Below are 17,739 nucleotides of genomic sequence, written 5' to 3'. Positions count from 1 at the left end.
GGAGAGAAAGAGAGAGCTAGAAATGAAAAGTGAGAGGGAGGAGAAAGAAACAGAGATGTTGGAGAACGTAGTAATGACAGAGAGAAAGAAAGAGAATATGAATCTGCCACTCTTGTGTCGCTCTCCAATGCTCTTAACAGTCAAGGCTATGCTCCAATTAGGCTACAACTCCCACTGATTTACATGAAGACTGAGTGTGTGGTGGACAGGACTGGGATAGTTTGCGTAGAAGACAGGGCTGTAGGAAGAACTAATCCACCAATCGCAACCACCCATGTGTACCTTGGCTGACTTGGGTGACAGACTGTGCCAGACCCTGTATTGGCAAGAACACACAAGAGTCAGGTCTGGAATCACCTCAGATGAGGTTTCTTTTGCGGATCCTCCTAACTAAACCTCTGGATTCAGAATTCCAGCCATGGAGAGAATTGCAGGGTCCATGGTCTGATTGTGGAGTGCATGTGTCAGAGCTGGGCCTTCTCAGTGGCTTAAACAGAGCCATGGACAGCATATCCAGTTGCACATGGAGGATAGACAGTATGTTGAAACCTGTAGAAGACACCTGGTACCATAACAGAGGATGGAGGACAGAACAAATTGATCAACTACCCCAGCCAAGCATTGACAGTGAATATCTGGGGGAACAGAGACTATAAGGTTGAGCCTATAATTTTTAGGTAACAGCAATTATAAGAAAACCATTCTGAGTGGCTATTTACTGACAGCAGAAGGTGGGATAGGGCTGTCATTTTTGCCTGTGCTTGTACCCCAGCGGAAATACGAATAGTGGCAAATTAAAGCCGGTGATTACGGAGTGAATTAAATTACAACTTCAAATACTGTAGAAAAGAGGGAAGGAAGGAAAGAGAGAGTGGGTAAAGCAGGAAAATGTGGGAGGTATGATTGACTTCCTGAATTGTACCTTCGAAATGCATACAAGTTGTTATCTTTATATTAAAAAAAATAAAAAATGGAAAAAAATCACTAGATGAAATCCCGATGTGAAAGATAGTCTCCTACACCAGAAGGAAGCCAGTATGCCCACAATCAAAGCTAGAAGTTGAAACTCAGAGAATTGGGAATATAATTCCACACATCGCTTACAAGTTTTTTTAAAACTTACTGTGCTTTGTCTAATTCCATATTTGAATGTTTATATATATATATCTTTCGATCTTCACTTTCTTGCTAATTGTCCAAATTAATTCATATCCTCAAATACAATATTTGGGTAATAGTAGGTTCTGAAGTCATTCAAGAATAACAAACAATAAGTGAGGATTAATAAGCACCATTATTTGCTCTGAAGGGCTTTCCCATCCAATGTTCAAACCTAAGAGTCTAAGACTTTCCTAATAATATAATCAAATAAATGTATTTTTAGAAATTGATATGTGTAGGGTTTTATGCTTCTTTGGTTTGCACAGATTTTGGAAGATAAACATAATTTCTCACACTTTTTAATTTTAATTTTTATTAATTAATCTATAACAAGAAAAATAATTTTGTGCATTGTTTGTATAAGCAATGAAAATGAAAGTGGACACTTTTAATATTAAAAATCACAGACATAATCATCTAATATACTTGACCAAAAATAAAAAACAGAATTTGATTCTTTGCTAAAATTTATACCAAAATAAGAAATATAATTGATATATTACATAAACATAATTCTGAAAAAAAACAATACTTTCTTCATTCCCTTCCTCAAGACTCCTCCTTTCTTCCTTTCTTTCCTTTCATTTTTGCAGCAATATGTTTGTAATTTACTTTATAATCATTGGCTTACAGCACCACTTATCATAATGGTCAAAGTGTACACATTTGAAAGGCCAATGTTCCACACGGTATTAAAAAGGGCTAAAAATAATAATCAAATTATGTCAGTTTTATTATGCTTTTTTGCATTATTATATAACACTAATCAGAGAAAATACGCCCAGATTTCAAGATAAACTATAGGATATTTAAAATCAAGACAGGTTGATGTGGATGGAAGAATATGTATGAAGATCAGTGAAACAGAATTGAAATATCATTTTCCTTTGAACATCTTCTTCTAGATACATTTTTCATCTGTACTTTAGTATCTGTATCTCTCCTATTACAGGGAGCAGAAGTTCTCCTTCAACTCTGAATGTTTTGATTTCTTGTCTGATCTCATTGACGTTTTCCCCTGTTTCATCTACTGTTTTGTTTTTATGCTCCGATGTATTTTGTTTTTGATTTAGTGTACTTTTATTTGAAAAATTTTTACCCAATTTGATTAATTACTCTCATCTCTTGGATATCTGTGTTGGGATATTAAATTGTTTCTTTTGTTGTGTTGAATTTCATTGAGATTCTACTAAAAACAACTTTTGAAAAATTCATCTGAGCATTTGAAAGTTTGACACTTGGTTCCTTGCATCTTATTTTGGCATTTAGATGAGATCGTGTTTCCCTATAAGCTTTTGTTGCTTGTTGGAGTACAGCATCATTTGAGCATTGAAAAATTCCTTATTTTACTCTGTTTTCAATTGGGCCTGTCCATTAATAATTCTGAGCAATATGATTATCCTCTGTTTATGGAAGCAGGTTCAGAGCATCTTCAGGCACTGGTCTGGGGATAAAGGTTCTATCTAACTCTAGATTTTTATTGGTGTAGCAAGTACCCAAATAGTTGTACTGTTGCTTGCTGTTTTCCTAACTTGTAGTATAGATGGTAATGGCGGCCTCTAATCTGGTCAGGTAAGCCCTAGGTGATTCTCACAATTATCCTGTCCTTTGAAATCTTGGAGATCTCTATCATGCCTGTAAGGTGGGCGGAGGAGGGATTGCCACATCAGATTGGAAAAAAATGAGGCAGCTCTCTTGGCACCGGTAGTGGTCCCAATTGGTCACACTTAATTTTCACATTCACAGATTCCTAGAAATTCTTGTCAGTGTCTGTGAAGCCCACCAAAGGCTGGCATTGACACACGTAAAAGTCAATTATACTTTTTGTACTGCATAGTTGCATCTGATGTCTGGAAAAGTTCTCCATCTGAGAATAGAAACCCAGACTTTGAAGGTTAGCCAGTGGTCTTTGGGTTTTCCCAAATGCCGTGTCTTGATAATAGCCCAGGCTCTGAACTGTGGGGTGCCTTCATTTATGTACTCCCATGAAAATGAAGTTGTAATGTCTGCTGATAGTTTGTGGAATGGAAATCCAAATATTCATATCACAAGTTATTGTGTGGGGTCAGGTACAACATCTCTTTCGGGCAGGTGGCCTGGCACTGACATGCAGTTTGTTCTCCTTCTCCAATCAGAATGCTCCTCTCCACACTGCACATTCAGTCTGGGGAACAGGTGACAGGGGCAACTCTCTTCTTTCTTTCATGATTGTAATAAAAGAGGCATTATGGTCTTTTGTCCTGTTTCTGAAATTTGTTGAAAATAACTTGTGTTTAGCTGTTTACATTGGTGTCTTTAAGGGGGAAGTGGTTGCCAAAGCTTTTAACTCAGCTTTTCTGTTGACTCCTGAGTTTATTATTTAAACCAGTAGATTTTGGCAAATGAGAGCACTCTCCTTAGTGTGGGTAGGCCTCACATAATCTGTGGATAGTCTCTACAGAAAACAAAATGATCTCCCACGATGTGAACAAAAGTGTGCTGACAGACTGACTTTAGACTGAAATCCTGTTTTGGGCATTCACCTTGCAGAGTTCTTACATTTATATTGCATTTTGACCTCTATAAACTTTGGAGTCAATATTTTTTAATATCAATCTTTTTAGCTACTTCCTGTCTCTTTCTATATCTCTATTTTATCTCTCTATCTACAGAAATTGTGGGTGTGTGCTGCTCTGATTTTCTGGAGGACTCTAATTTAAATGTACGCATAAAACATGCCCCTGCATACACACAACAAGCAAGCACACAGGGTATTCAGAATTCAAAGTTAATCCTGAGATAAACATCTCTACAGAGAAAAATTGAGAAAATTTTTTCTTTAGGGAAGCACTATGCTAGACTGATAAGATTTAGATTATGATCCAAATGTCAATGAAACATAGCCGTGTCATAGTGGAGAATGTGAGCGAGAGAGATAGCAAGAGCAAGAGCAAGAGAGAGAGAGACAGAGAGAAAGAGAGAGCAAAACAGTTTGTGTGCTTTTTGCAAATCAATACCTGCCATTGGCAGGAGCTAATTCAGATACTTGGTGATGCAAGTATTGAAGAAATTATCTGCCTTTTGATTAATATTGAAAGCATAATGTACAAACACATCAGTGAAAAAAAGTGTACACACTCCTGGGACCTAAATAATTTTGAGATAAGTAGGGTCAGTATTTTTAATTTCTTTCAAAATAACAGGAAACTAGGGAAGATAATAGAAACCAGGTCAAATTTCAAAGTTCTTTAAAAAAATTTCTTTATATGTACTCATTTTTATTTATTCATCTTATTTAAATCACATAAAATTCAAGTGATAAGTGTTTAGAATAGGAGTAGCCAAGTTAAGTTTTAGGTGTCTAATCATAAATATTCTAGCTTTTATAGACGATATGGTTTCTCTTGCAACTACCCAAATCTTCCTTTACCGTGCCAAAGCAGTTAGCGACAACACAGAAATAAAAAATGTGGTTATATTACAACTATATTCACTGAAAGAGGAAGCATGTCATGTTGATACATGAACCATAATTAATTTCCAGTGGCAAAGAAATTAAAGAGGTTTTCATATTTGAAAATCTTAACGTGTATTATTTTCTACCTTTCACAAAATGTTAGGTGAATAAATTATGACATAGTTACATTGATCCTATTTATAAATTATGTGAGAGTTGCCTAAGCATCTTTTTTTTTTTGACTTACAGAAATTGAATCTAAAAGTGACACTGTAGTTGAGGGTTAAATGAAATATGAGATATATCACCTGGAGAATAACTTACCCTTGAAATCTCTGTCCAATCAAGGTTTCAAATGAAACATTAGTAAAAATGGTTTCAGTTTTATATTCAATAATTTTTTGGTAATAACTATAATTTAAAATTTTTCAAGTAACATTTAATACGTTTGTATTTTAAGGAATAGAGTTGCAATATTTCATCACATATACGCAACATACATACGTAGGACCAGACAACTAGCATTGCATTTGTATTTCCTTATCTTTGTGTTTAGAGGCCACCAGTTCTTTCGTGCTGTTCAGCGTGTAGTATATGATATATTGCAGATACTCAAAATGCTATTTTATGTAACACTAGAACCCATTATTCATATTTTCTGTGTTTTGCTATCCTGTAACTCAACTACTGCTATTGTCTATCCTCAATTTTCCTGAGATCTAGCCATTCTAAGATTAGATTGACTACTTGTGTTTAAAATATCCACATGTGACAGAGATCATTTGGCATCTTCTTTACATATTTGAATTAGTTCACTTAATATAGTGATCTACAGTTGTCCCCAGTTTGTTGGCCATGTCAAGATTTTATTATCGATGGATGAATGATATTGCACACACACATATACCGATTTTACTTTATCCATTCATCCATGTTGGGCATTTGATTTGATGCTATTATGATGCTGTAATGAATACTGGAGTGTAGATACCACTTTTATATGATGACTTTATTTCTTCTGAGTAAATAGTCACAAGTGTTTAGATGAATCAAATGATAGATTATTTTTTACTTTTTAGTGGAATCTTTATAGTGCACAAGTTTGCATTTCCACTTACAAAGTGTAAGGATTGCATTTTTCTCCACATACTGTCATTTGTTATTTTCTATATTTTTGATATATTAGCTCTAACTGGAGTGTGATGATACCTCATTGTGGTTTGAATTTGTATTTTCCTGATGGTTAGTACCATAGAACATCTTTTATATATTTGTTGGCTTTTTTCTCTTCTTCATTTACTTGTTTCTTTTTTTTTTTTTTTTATTGTTGCTTACATTATATTATGTAGTACAGTTTTATAGGCGCTGGGGATCCCCCCCACCCCTCCCATACCCCTCCCCCCATGGTGGATTCCTCCACCTTGTTGCATAACCATAGTTCAAGTTCAGTTGAGATTCATTGCTTGCAAACACATGCCTAGCATAAAGTTCAGCGTCTTATTGTCCAGATAAGTTCAGTGGCCTCTTGGGGAGACCTTCTATGGTCTGAAGATAGGTCTAACAGAGTAAAGATCCAGTCAGTTAAAAGCCCCAACAAGGCCTCAGTATCATTATACAACATTATGGAATTAATTGACATAGTATTGGGTAAACAATATGTTAAAAATAATGCAAGTTCCATTCTTCGAAACATCTGGGTTGAGACAGTATCAATGACAGGTTCAAAAAATAACAAACCACCAAACAAAAAATTACAGGTTAAATCAAGGCAAACATGTGGTATCTAATCTTTTGGGATTCGCTCATTTCCCTTAGCATTATAGTTTCCAGTTGTGCCCATTTAGCCACAAAGAACTGCATTTTGTTTTTTTTAATAGCTGAGTAGTATTCCATGGAGTAGATGAACCAAAGCTTTCTTATCCAATCTTCTGCTGATGGGCATTTCGGTTGCTTCCATGTTTTCGCAATTACTGATTGTGCTGCAATGAACATAGGGATGCATGTTGGTTTGTCGTAAAACAGGTGTTTTGGATATATTCCTAGGAGTGCTATTGCTGGGTCATATGGTATGCTGATTTTGAGTTGTTTGAGTGTTCTCCAGACTGATTTCCATAAAGGCTGTACCAATTTGCAGCTCCACCAGCAGTGGAGTAGGGTTCCCTTTTCCCCGCATCCTCGCCAGCAAGCGTCGTTGGTGTTCTTGTTTATGTGGGCCAATCTTACTGGTGTTAGGTGGTACCTCATCGATGTTTTAATTTGGATTTCCCTTATTGCTAGGGAGCTGGAACATTTTTTCATATGTTTGTTTGCCATTTGGACTTGCTCCTTTGTGAAATGTTTGCCCATTTCCCGTGCCCATTTCTTGAGTGGCTTGTTTGTTTTGGTTTTTTGGTTGTTTTGAAGTTCTTTGTATATCCTGGAAATTAGCCCCCTATCGCCTATATCGTGTGCAAAGATCTTCTCCCACTCTGTGGGTTGCTTTTTTACTTTGTTGATTGTTTCCCTTGCTGTACAGAAGCTTCTTAGTTTGATGAGGTCCCATTTGTTTATTCTGTTCTCAACTGCTATTGCTTTTGGTGTCCTTCTTAGAAAGTCGGTACCTACTCCTAGGTCTTGCAGGGTATTTCCTACATTTTCTTGCAAGAGTTTGAAGGTTTCTGGATGTAGGTTTAGGTCTTTTATCCATGTAGATTGGATCTTAGTGTATGGTGATAGATGTGGGTCTATCTTTTTGTTTCTACAGGCTATCAGCCAGTTGTCCCAACAACATTTACTAAAGAGTCCTTCCCACTTGCTTAAGCTGTCATTGGTCTTTTTGTCAAAGATTAATTGGCTGTATCTGTGTGGATTCCCTTTTGGTGCTTCTATTCTATTCCATTGATCTTCCTTTCTGTCTTTGTGCCAGTACCAGGCTGTTTTGATTACCACTGCTCTATAGTATGTCCAGAGGTCCGGGATTGTGATTCCCCCTGCTAATTTCTTATTTTTCAGGATGGTTCTAGCTATTCGTGGTTTTTTGTGTTTCCAGATGAACTGTTGAATCATTGTATCCAGTTCCGTGAAGAATGTTTTGGGCAATTTGATTGGAATTGCGTTGAAAATGTATATTGCTTGTGGTAGTATAGACATTTTAATGATATTGATTTTGCCTATCCAGGAGCACGGGATGTTATTCCATCTTTTGAGGTTTTGTTCAATTTCCTTTTTAAATAGTTTGTAGTTTTCTTCGAATAGGTCTCCTACACTTTTGGTTAGATTTATTCCCAAATACTTCATACTTCTCTCTGCTATTTTGAATGGTATCCTGTTGGTTAGATCTTCTTCCATCTTGGTGTTATTTGCGTACACTATGGCTGTTGATTTTCGTTCGTTAATTTTGTACCCCGCCACTCTGCCAAACTCTCGTATAAGTTCTAGCAGTTTCTGTATTGAGTCTCCTGGTTTTTCTATGTATAGGATTATGTCATCTGCATATAGTGAAAGCTTGACTTCTTCGTTTCCTATACGTATGCCTTTGATTTCTTTTTCTTGTCTTATGGCCTCTGCAAGTACCTCTAGGACTATGTTGAATAGCAGTGGTGATAGTGGGCACCCTTGTCTTGTTCCAGATCTCAGTGGGAAGGGTTCTAGCTTTTCTCCATTCAGTATGATACTGGCGTTGGGTTTTTCATAAATTGCTTTAATTATGTTGTGGATTTTCCCATCTATGCCTACTTTGGCTAGAGTTTTTAGCATGAAGAGGTGTTGGATTTTGTCGAAAGCTTTTTCTGCATCTATTGAAACTATTATGTGGTTCTTGTTTTGCAGTTTTTGGATATGGTTTATAACATTTATGGATTTCCGAATGTTGAACCATCCCTGCATTCCAGGGATGAATCCTACTTGATCCGGATGAATGATCTGTCTGATGATTTTTTGAATTCTATTGGCTAGGATTTTGTTGAGAATTTTAGCATCAATGTTCATCAGAGAAATAGGTCTGTAGTTTTCCTTCTCTGATGGTTCTCTATCCGGTTTTGGGATTAAAGTGATGTTGGCTTCATAGAATGAGTTTGGGAGGGTTGCTTCCTCCTCTATTGTTTTGAAGAGCTTGTAGAGGATTGGGGTTAGTTCTGTTCGGAATGTTTTGTAGAATTCTGTAGTGAAGCCGTCTGGGCCTGGGCTTTTTTTCGTTGGGAGATCCTTGATGACTGTTTCAATCTCTACCTCGGTTATGGGTTTATTTAATTCTGCAGTTGCCTCCGGACTGAGTTTTGGTAAATGGTGGGAGTCCAAGAACTTTTCTATTTCTTGGTGGTCCTCAAATTTGTGGGAGTACAGTTCTTTGTAGTAATTTCTAATTATTTTCTTAATGATTGCAGTGTCTGTTGTTATGTTGCCTTTTTCATCTTTAATGCTGTTGATTCTCACTTTCTCTTGTTTTTTTTTTGGTCAATCGGGCCAGTGGAGTGTCTATTTTGTTTATTTTCTCAAAAAACCAACTTTTTGATTTGTTGATTTTATGTATAGTTTTTTTGATTTCTATTTGGTTTATCTCCTCCCTTGTTTTGATGATTTCTTGTTTCCTATTGTGCGTGGGACTCTTCTGCTGCTGTTTTTCCAGATCCTGGAGGTGTGAGGTTAGTTCCTGTATTTGGCGTCTTTCTTGGGCCTTGACATGCGCTCCGATTGCGATGAATCTACCTCGTAGCACTGCTTTGGCGGTGTCCCACAAGTTTTGGAATGTTGTATCAGAGTTTTCATTGGTTTCCATGAATTTTTTGATCTCATCTTTAATTTCTTCTCTGACCCATTGTTCGTTTAATAGCATATTGTTCAATTTCCAAGAGTGCCTATACTTCCTGGGGAGTTTTGAGTTGTTGATTACCAGTTTCATCCCATGGTGGTCTGAGAGGGTACATGGTATGATACTAATGTTTTGGAAGTTGTTTAGATTCGCTTTATGTCCTATCATGTGGTCGATTCTGGAGAAGGTGCCATGCACCGCTGAGAAGAATGTATAGTCTGTGGCCTTAGGATAAAAAGTTCTATATATGTCTACTAAGTCCAGTTGTTCTATTGTTTGTGTGAGCTCTGTTGTTTCTTTGTTGAGTTTTTGTTTCGTAGACCGGTCCATTGTTGTTAGAGGTGTGTTGAGATCGCCTACAAGAATTGTGCGGGTGCCTATGTCTTCCCTTAAGTCTGTAAGTAATTGCTTTACGTAAGTAGGTGCATTAAGATTCGGTGCATAAACATTAATGATGGTGATTGCTTCTTGATGGATCATTCCTTTCACCAGTATAAAATGGCCTTCCCTGTCTCTTTTGATGTTAGTTAGAATGAAATCTATCTCGTCTGAAATTAGGATAGCTACCCCAGCTTTTTTTTCTCGTCTATTGGCGTGGAATATCTTTTTCCATCCCTTCACTTTCAGTTTCTTTGCATCCTTTCTGGTTAGATGCGTTTCTTGTAGGCAACAGATGGTTGGGTCTTGTTTGATGATCCATTCTATTAATCTCTGTCGTTTGATTGGTGAATTTAGACCATTTGTGTTGAGAGTTAAAATTGAGAGGTTGCAATTTTGCCCTGCCATGTGATTGTGTTGTGTGTGTGTTGTTGCCTATGTAATTGTCTTGTTTGTGCGGCCTTTAGTTTGGAGACCTTCTTATTTGCCAACTTTGTTTGTGATTTGCCTCCTTTTTGTCCGGGACTAGCGCATTTCTAAGGAGACTTTGCAGAGCTGGTTTTGTGTAGACATATTCTTCTAGTTTTTCTTTGCTATTGAAGTATCTGATTTCGTTCTCATATACAAATGAGATCTTTGCTGGGTAGATTATTTTTGGTTGACAGTTGTTTTGTTTCAGGACTTGGAAGATCTTTGTCCATTCTCTCCTTGCTTGTAGGGTCTCTTCGGAGAAGTCAGCAGTGATTCTGATGGGTTTTCCCCTGTATGTGATCTTTTCTCTACTTCGTACTTGTCTCAGGATTCCTTCTTTGTCTTCATTGGAGTAGAACTTGAGCACCGTGTGTCTGGGTGAAGATCTCTTTGGATCATGTCTGTTGGGAGTTCTCTGTCCATCCTGTATGCGGGGTGGATTCGTGTTCCAAGTGTTTTGGAAGTTTTCCTGTATAATTTCATCGAGCACTGCTTGCATCCCAGATTCTCTTTCTACTCCCTCGGGGAGGCCGATGATCCGAATATTCAATTTTCTAAGGTAATCCTTCATCTCTTGCATCATTTTATTAGTTTTGCTGAGGTTTGTCTCCAGCTGTTTGATTCGCTGGGCACTTTCATTTTGTGTGTCTTCTGTTTCAGAGATCCTTTCCTCTGCCGCATTTATTCTGTTGATGAGGCTTTCAATCTTATTATCTTGGGCGTCCAGTTTGGTTTTGATTTGTTGTATTTCGGTGATTATGCGGTTCTGGTAGTCTTCCAGCTTTGTGTCCACGTCTCTGAGAAATTTTAGCATTATTTTCATCAATTCCTTTGCTGGTAACACTTCCATGTCTTCATCTCGTATCGTTGATATTGATAATGGCTTTTGGCCCTTGTTTGGTGGGGTGCTGGCTCTTTCATCTGGAGCACAACTCTTTCTGGTGGTTTTTCCCATTGCGTTGGTGTATTCTGGTGAGGCAAATGGACCCGTGTGTTGAGGGGCTGTCAGGTGCTTTCCTGTAGAGATTGGAGCCTGCAGGCGTGGTGTTGCCGGGCGTGGTTATTTTCAAGGCACCGTTGGTGCGTTCTCAGGGCCCGGGGCTGTAGAGCACCACCTTGGGGGCCCAGTGGATTCCAGGCACACTCTGGGCACCTCTTCTACAGGTGTGACACCCCAGGGCGTGGAGGGATGGAGGCGCTCTCTGGGTGTGCCCCTTTCACGGGAATCCGCAGGGCGTAGAAGGTTTTATGTGCTTTCTCCCTGCGTTCTCCGTGTCAGGGACTGCAGGGTTTTTCAGAGCCCACCTGGTGCGTCTCCCACACACGGGACTGTGGGTGAGGCACTTTCCAGGCGTGGCTCTTGTGCAGTGAATCCACCACTCGTGGTGTGTGGGTGTTCAGAGCCCCTGCTCCCATGTGGCTCCCCCACACAGGCCCTTAGCGGAGGAGTGACCCAGGCGCCCTGTTATAATGACTTCACGGCAGGTTCGCACCGTGTCAGTTTGATGCAGGAGTTTTCAGGGCTCTCCTGGTGGGTCGCCCACCCTCAGAACTGCAGGGTGGGAGGCGAGAAGTGAGCAGTTCACTCTATGGGAGTGGTACCTGCGTGTCAGGGACACACAGCGCTACACTTCCCAAATCTGAGTTCTCCTGACACCTGACACCTGCGCTGCGGAGGTGCTGCTGCTGCAGGCGGGGCGCCCAGCCCGCTCGGTGTGGCGCGCACTCACCAGTGCGCTCGGTGGTTTCGTGCACTCACCAGGCAGGATGTGGGGGACTCCAGACCCTCGCCAGCTGCCTCTGCGCACCGAGCCGCACTGGCCCCTCAGCGCAGGAACTTCCGAGGCGCCTTCCCGCGGCCCCCCTCAGCCACCAACACAACACCACTGTGCATAGTTCCACACAGACCCAACAGTTTCGGCCGCCGGCTCCGCCTTCTCAGAGGCTGGAATCTCAGCAGGGGGCGAGAAATGCGGAGGCTGCCACGTCAACCCCGAGCTCACCAAACGTCCGGCTGCTGCAGTCTGCCTCCACCGCTGCTGAAGGCCTCCCGCCAGCGACGATCCCCCTGATCTCCCTGCCTCCGAGCTGGCCGCGTCTCCCGTCAGGCCGTTTTCAAAAGTGACTCAGCAGGTCTAGAGTGGGATGTCGGTTTCTCTGACTTTGCCCTGCTCCGTTCTCGTTGTTCTTCCGAGTTGTGTGGATCTTTTTGGCTCCACACTGTCCCAGGGAGCTTCACGGACCTCTCCCTGCGGTTCCCTGCTGTTCCTCTTTGCTGCTTCTGTAGCGTTCTATCCCTCTCTCACTAGACGCTCCCTCACAGCCTTCCTCCTACGTCGGCCATCTTCGCTCCCCCCCATTTACTTGTTTCTTAACTGAGTTATTTAATAATTCTCTTGAGTTCATCAATATTCTGGATACCAATCTGTCAGATAATACAGTTTTGTTTGGTTATCTTTTCACTTCTTTGTTATTTTTGGTGTACGTAAGATTCTTAGTGTGATATAATTCCATTTGTCTAATTTTGCTTTACTTGTACTTGTTTTGAAGGTTTTATCTAAAATAACCCTTCCTTGTATCAGTGTTTTAAAGTATTCTCCATGTGGCTTGTTTAGTAGCTTCATGGTTCCAAGAATTATATTTAGATCTTTGATCCATCTTTTCAGCTGATTTTTGTTTGTGAGGAGAAATTGAAGGGAAAGTGTTAACTCTTCAGTTACGTTCATCCAATTTTCCTAGTGCCATTTGTTGAAGGAAGAAAACAAGGAAGGAAGGGTAAGAGGAAGGGAGGATGAAAGAGAGGAAAGAAGGAGTCTTCAGCCAAAGATCTTCCTTTACTTTTCTTCCTCAGTTTACTGCAGATAAAGCAGCAAGATTCTACACACCCAAGCCTGGAACAAGAAGTTCAAGTCTGGGCTTTATCTAGAAACTCAGACCTGGATATTCTGTATGGTGACAGTCCTTACCAGGTAAAACCTATCTTCCAGGCCAGTGCTAAGACAGAGCCTTTGGATCTGCTGCTTGCTTTAAATTTCTGAGCCAACTTCAGCCATGTGCATCTTCTGTGTGCATCACAGCACAATGATGCAGCTGAAATACTCCAGCACAACCAAGCCTTTACAAATCGATACTTCTTTCCTCTCTATCTCTGCCTCAAATGTAGGCAACAAGCAAGGAGCAAGATTCCAGAAAAGGGGAAGCAGGGCACCAAAGAAACAGCCAGTTTGCACATGGTATCATGAAAAACCAACACTAAGCAGACACTGACAATCACTCTCCCCAGGTCAGTACTTTCAAATGGAACCTTTGCACCTTCGCTTGCCTCAAACAAAAACTTTTGGCCTAATCAATTAGACATGTATCATATCCAGCATCATCTTTAATTTTTTGGCAGTGGCTTCCTGCTGCAAAACCAGTTCACAAGCAGGGAATGAGGTTATGACAAAGTAATCTTTGACTGTACAAGATGCAGCACTGGGTTGGAGAGCTGTGAGTTGTGAATATGATCCAGCATGGTGGCACATGTAGCTAAAATATTGCTCCTCCTATTACTGTCTTTCTGACTCAAAGAAGCGTTACATGAATACAGTATAATTATGTAATTACTCAGTGGGAAGAAAATGTAGGCAGGTGCCAAGACATTACACAGTGGCCTGGAGCTGGTCCTGCAAGAACCACATGCTGTTGCCAGACTTGAGGTTTCACTGCCGTGACCTAGGCACGCCACTGCCAACATCTCTCTGAATAATTCTTCCTGGATTCTAGGGTAGCATCTCACATTCTCAGCTGCAGTAGAATGAGACTAAGCACCCTTGTCACAGTACGCTCAATTTTGAGATGTGCAGTCCAAGTCTTGATGGCCACTGCCATCACTTGCTGTGGGGGACAAAACTGTGAAACTACACTGAGGATTTCAATTGGAAATGAGGTTAGAAGAACCTACCAAAGCAACATCTGAGAACATATCTTCAAGAAAAACCTTTTACTGTGAAAGCCACTAATGCTAAATGACAGAAACAACTAGTCTACCAGATATGCAAACATCTTTATGAAAATACAAGAAACATAAAAATGTAAGACAATATGATGCCCATAACAATTCTCTAGTAAAATTAGGATGATTTACATGCTTTGTTTCTTTTCTTCTGGTGTCAATTTCCCCATCTTCCACATCCTATGACACAGAGTACAGTCAAATACAAGAGGAGGTTAACAGCTTGTCTTCTACCATCTAGAGACAAACTCCTTTATTTTGTCTTATATAGAAGCTCTTGGAGCTTGGCATGATACATAGTGGTTAAAATCCTCTCCTTGCAGGCCCGGGATCCCATATGGGCACTGGTTCTAATCCCAGCAACCCCGCTTCCCATCCAGAACCTGCTTGTGGCCTGGGAAAGCAGTTGAGGATATCCCAAAGCCTTGGGACCCTGCACACATGTGGGAGACATAGAAGAGCTCCTGGCTCCTGGCTTTGGATTGGCTCAGCTCCAGCCTTTGTGGCCACATGGGAAGTGAATCATCAGAAGGAAGATCTTCCTCTCTGTATCTCCTCCTCTCTGTATATCTGCCTTTCTAATAAAAATAAATACATCTTAAAAAAAAAAAAGAAGCCCATGGTGGAACAGGCATAGGTCTGGTAGTTAAAGGCTTTTTAAGGTACCCACATCCCACATTGGAGTGATGGAATTTGAGTCTCAGCTCCCCTCACCATTCCAACTGGCATATGGTGGAGGCCAGCACTGAGAGGTCAAGGACTTGGGTCCTTGCCACCCACATGCCAAGCCTGAAATGATTTCTTGGCGCCTTCCCTGACCATTGTGGGTAATTGAGGAGTTGACTGGTAGGTGGTATATTGCCAAAGTCATTATTAATTTTTAAATAATTATTTGAATGGCCTTTTCAACATGATTATTATTATTCAAAGAAAACACAAGATTGAATGCTACTGCTAATATAACAAAGATCTTAATAGTCATAATTAGATAAATTGATGAAGAAGAAATCTATAAAACTTTCCTGTATTTCTATATGACAATTAGTAAAAGGCACAGTACAGAGAAGTTTTAGCAACTATAAAGAACATAATGACCACAGTTTTTCTTCAGTTTTTCTCCAGTTTATAATTGAAGTGCACATCACTTTGAGTAGGGTGCCTATTTATTTTAATAGTTAAAGCGGGAATGTGGTTAAATGTTCTCTGATCCCCAAATATGTCAGTTATAATGGAAACAACACTTTTCATATTTGAAATGAAAATGAATTAGGACAGTGTACTGAAATATTTGTGAATAGTATTCATGCATTCTTTGTCATATAATAAATGACACATGTGCACTTGTGTGTTTGCATTGTAACAATGAAGACTTTTGGGGCCCGGCGCTGTGGCACAAGTGGTTAAGGTCCTCGCCTTGCACGCTTGGGATCCCATATGGGCGCCGGTTCTATCCCGGCAGCCCTGCTTCCCTTCCAGCTCCCTGCCTGTGGCCCTGGAAAGCAGTCGAGGACGGCCCAAAGTTTTGGGACCCTGCACCCTCGTGGGAGACCCGGAAGAGGCTCCTGGCTTCGGATTGGCATAGTATCGGCAGTTGCGCTCACTTGGGGAGTGAATCATCGGACAGAAGATCTTCCTCTCTGTCTCTCCTCTCTGTATATCTGCCTTTCCAATAAAAAAAAAATATAATAAAAATAAATCTTTAAAAAAAAACAATGAAGACTTTTACTAACATTAGCAATAAGCTGTATAAACAGGCATTTTACTTATACAGACTAAAATGATATATATATATACAAAATTAAAATTAATTTTCCACCTGTATAAACTGTTTAACTAAATGTAAAGTCAATTTAACTTTTTAAAAGATTTAAACATTCTTTTAAAACAGTTTCATTTATTCTTATTTGAAAGACCTATTTACACAAAAACAAGGAAAGACAGAGATGTTTTTCCTTCAGCAGCTCACTCACCAAACTGTCCCAGTGTCAGGAGTTGTGCTGCTCTGAAGCCAGGAACCAAGAGCTTCTTCTGGATCTCTGACATGAGTGCAGGGGCCCAAGGATCCTGGCCTTCCCCAACTGCTTCCAAATACTACTAGCAGGGGGCTGGATTGGAACCTGAGTGGCCAGGAACAGAACCAGTCAGTGCCCATTTGGGATGCTGGCACCACAGATGGTAGCTTAACCCATTATGCTATAGTGCCAGTAGCTAGTTTTATTTTTTATTTATTTGAAAGCCAGGAGTGACAGAGAGGAAGAGACACACACAGAGAAAGATAAATCTCTGCTTTTTTGTTCCCCAAATAGCTACAATGCCTAGGCTGGGTCCAGGTACCTGGAACGCCATCTTGGTCTGCCAGAAGAGTGGCAGGGGCCCATGTGCTTAGATCATTTTCTAATGTCTCTCTATTTACAGCAGCAGGAAGATGGCTTGGAAACAGAGCAGCCAAGAGTCAAACCTGCTCCTTGATAGGGGTTGCCAGCATTGCAGGTAGCAGCTTAACCCATGTATCACAATGAGACTCCAAGGTTGAAATATTTAAAAATAGATTTCTTTTTTTCCGGGGAACTGGGATGAAAGTGTTCATGAAACTTCCATGCATTTTCACATGATGCTAATTGTGAAGGTCTGTTATGAGCGTGACGAGATTATGTTGGACAATCTGGTGCAATCACTATAAGAGGAGATAGACCCAGAGCACTTTTTTACTAATTAAAAATTATTCATGAAAGATGTATCCAAAGAAGTGATTTTACAGGATAAAATCAATTATCTGATCATAATCCAGTTATTTTTAGATGAAGAAGTACATTGAATTATTAGACTATTTTTACAAGCTTGTTCATTTTATTTCTTGAATTATTAACAATCTTTCGTTTGACAAGCATGAATCATGATTCTTCATACCAGTCCCAGAAAATCAATTCTTCCTTTTAGAATTTTGTTTTATTTTGCAGTCTTTTCAATATAAATTATGGCTGTAGTCAAGAGTCTTGGCTGTTAGAATTATGGAATGAATTATGGAAGTTCAGCTTCATTTTTCCTGGGTTTGAATGTGGGCGATCTGTTCATCAGAACATAGAATCTGTGTTGTCATGCAATGGGCCTGTAAACATGACCCAAGACATAAGGTGAACATTAGGGCTTCTGTTTCTTACAGTCTAACCTGAGCTATGAGCAAAGGATAGTAAGGATGTAAATTTTGAGATCAGTTCCTGATGGGACATTACACTGAACAACCTTGTGATAAACACTGCAATCGTTGTTATTCAGAAATATCTTTGTGTGTCTTATTTTCCCCAGTAATAATAACCATTTATTAGATATTAAGCATTGTCCTATCAAATATAAATACTATCAAAACATGGAAAAAGGAAAGTATTTTTGAGGGAAGCAGATATCTGAAATGATATCCATGATCCCCATTTTCTCATTTGATTCCGTCTTTTTCTTCATCCCCATAATGGGCAATGGTGACAGGATATGCTGCTTTGATTATATTACCTTAAATAC

The sequence above is a fragment of the Ochotona curzoniae genome, unplaced genomic scaffold (assembly GCF_017591425.1).
Source record: "Ochotona curzoniae isolate NIBS_2020 unplaced genomic scaffold, NIBS_Ocur_1.0 contig_3819, whole genome shotgun sequence".
Lineage (NCBI taxonomy): Eukaryota > Metazoa > Chordata > Mammalia > Lagomorpha > Ochotonidae > Ochotona > Ochotona curzoniae.
This window is presented reverse-complemented; position numbering follows the sequence as displayed.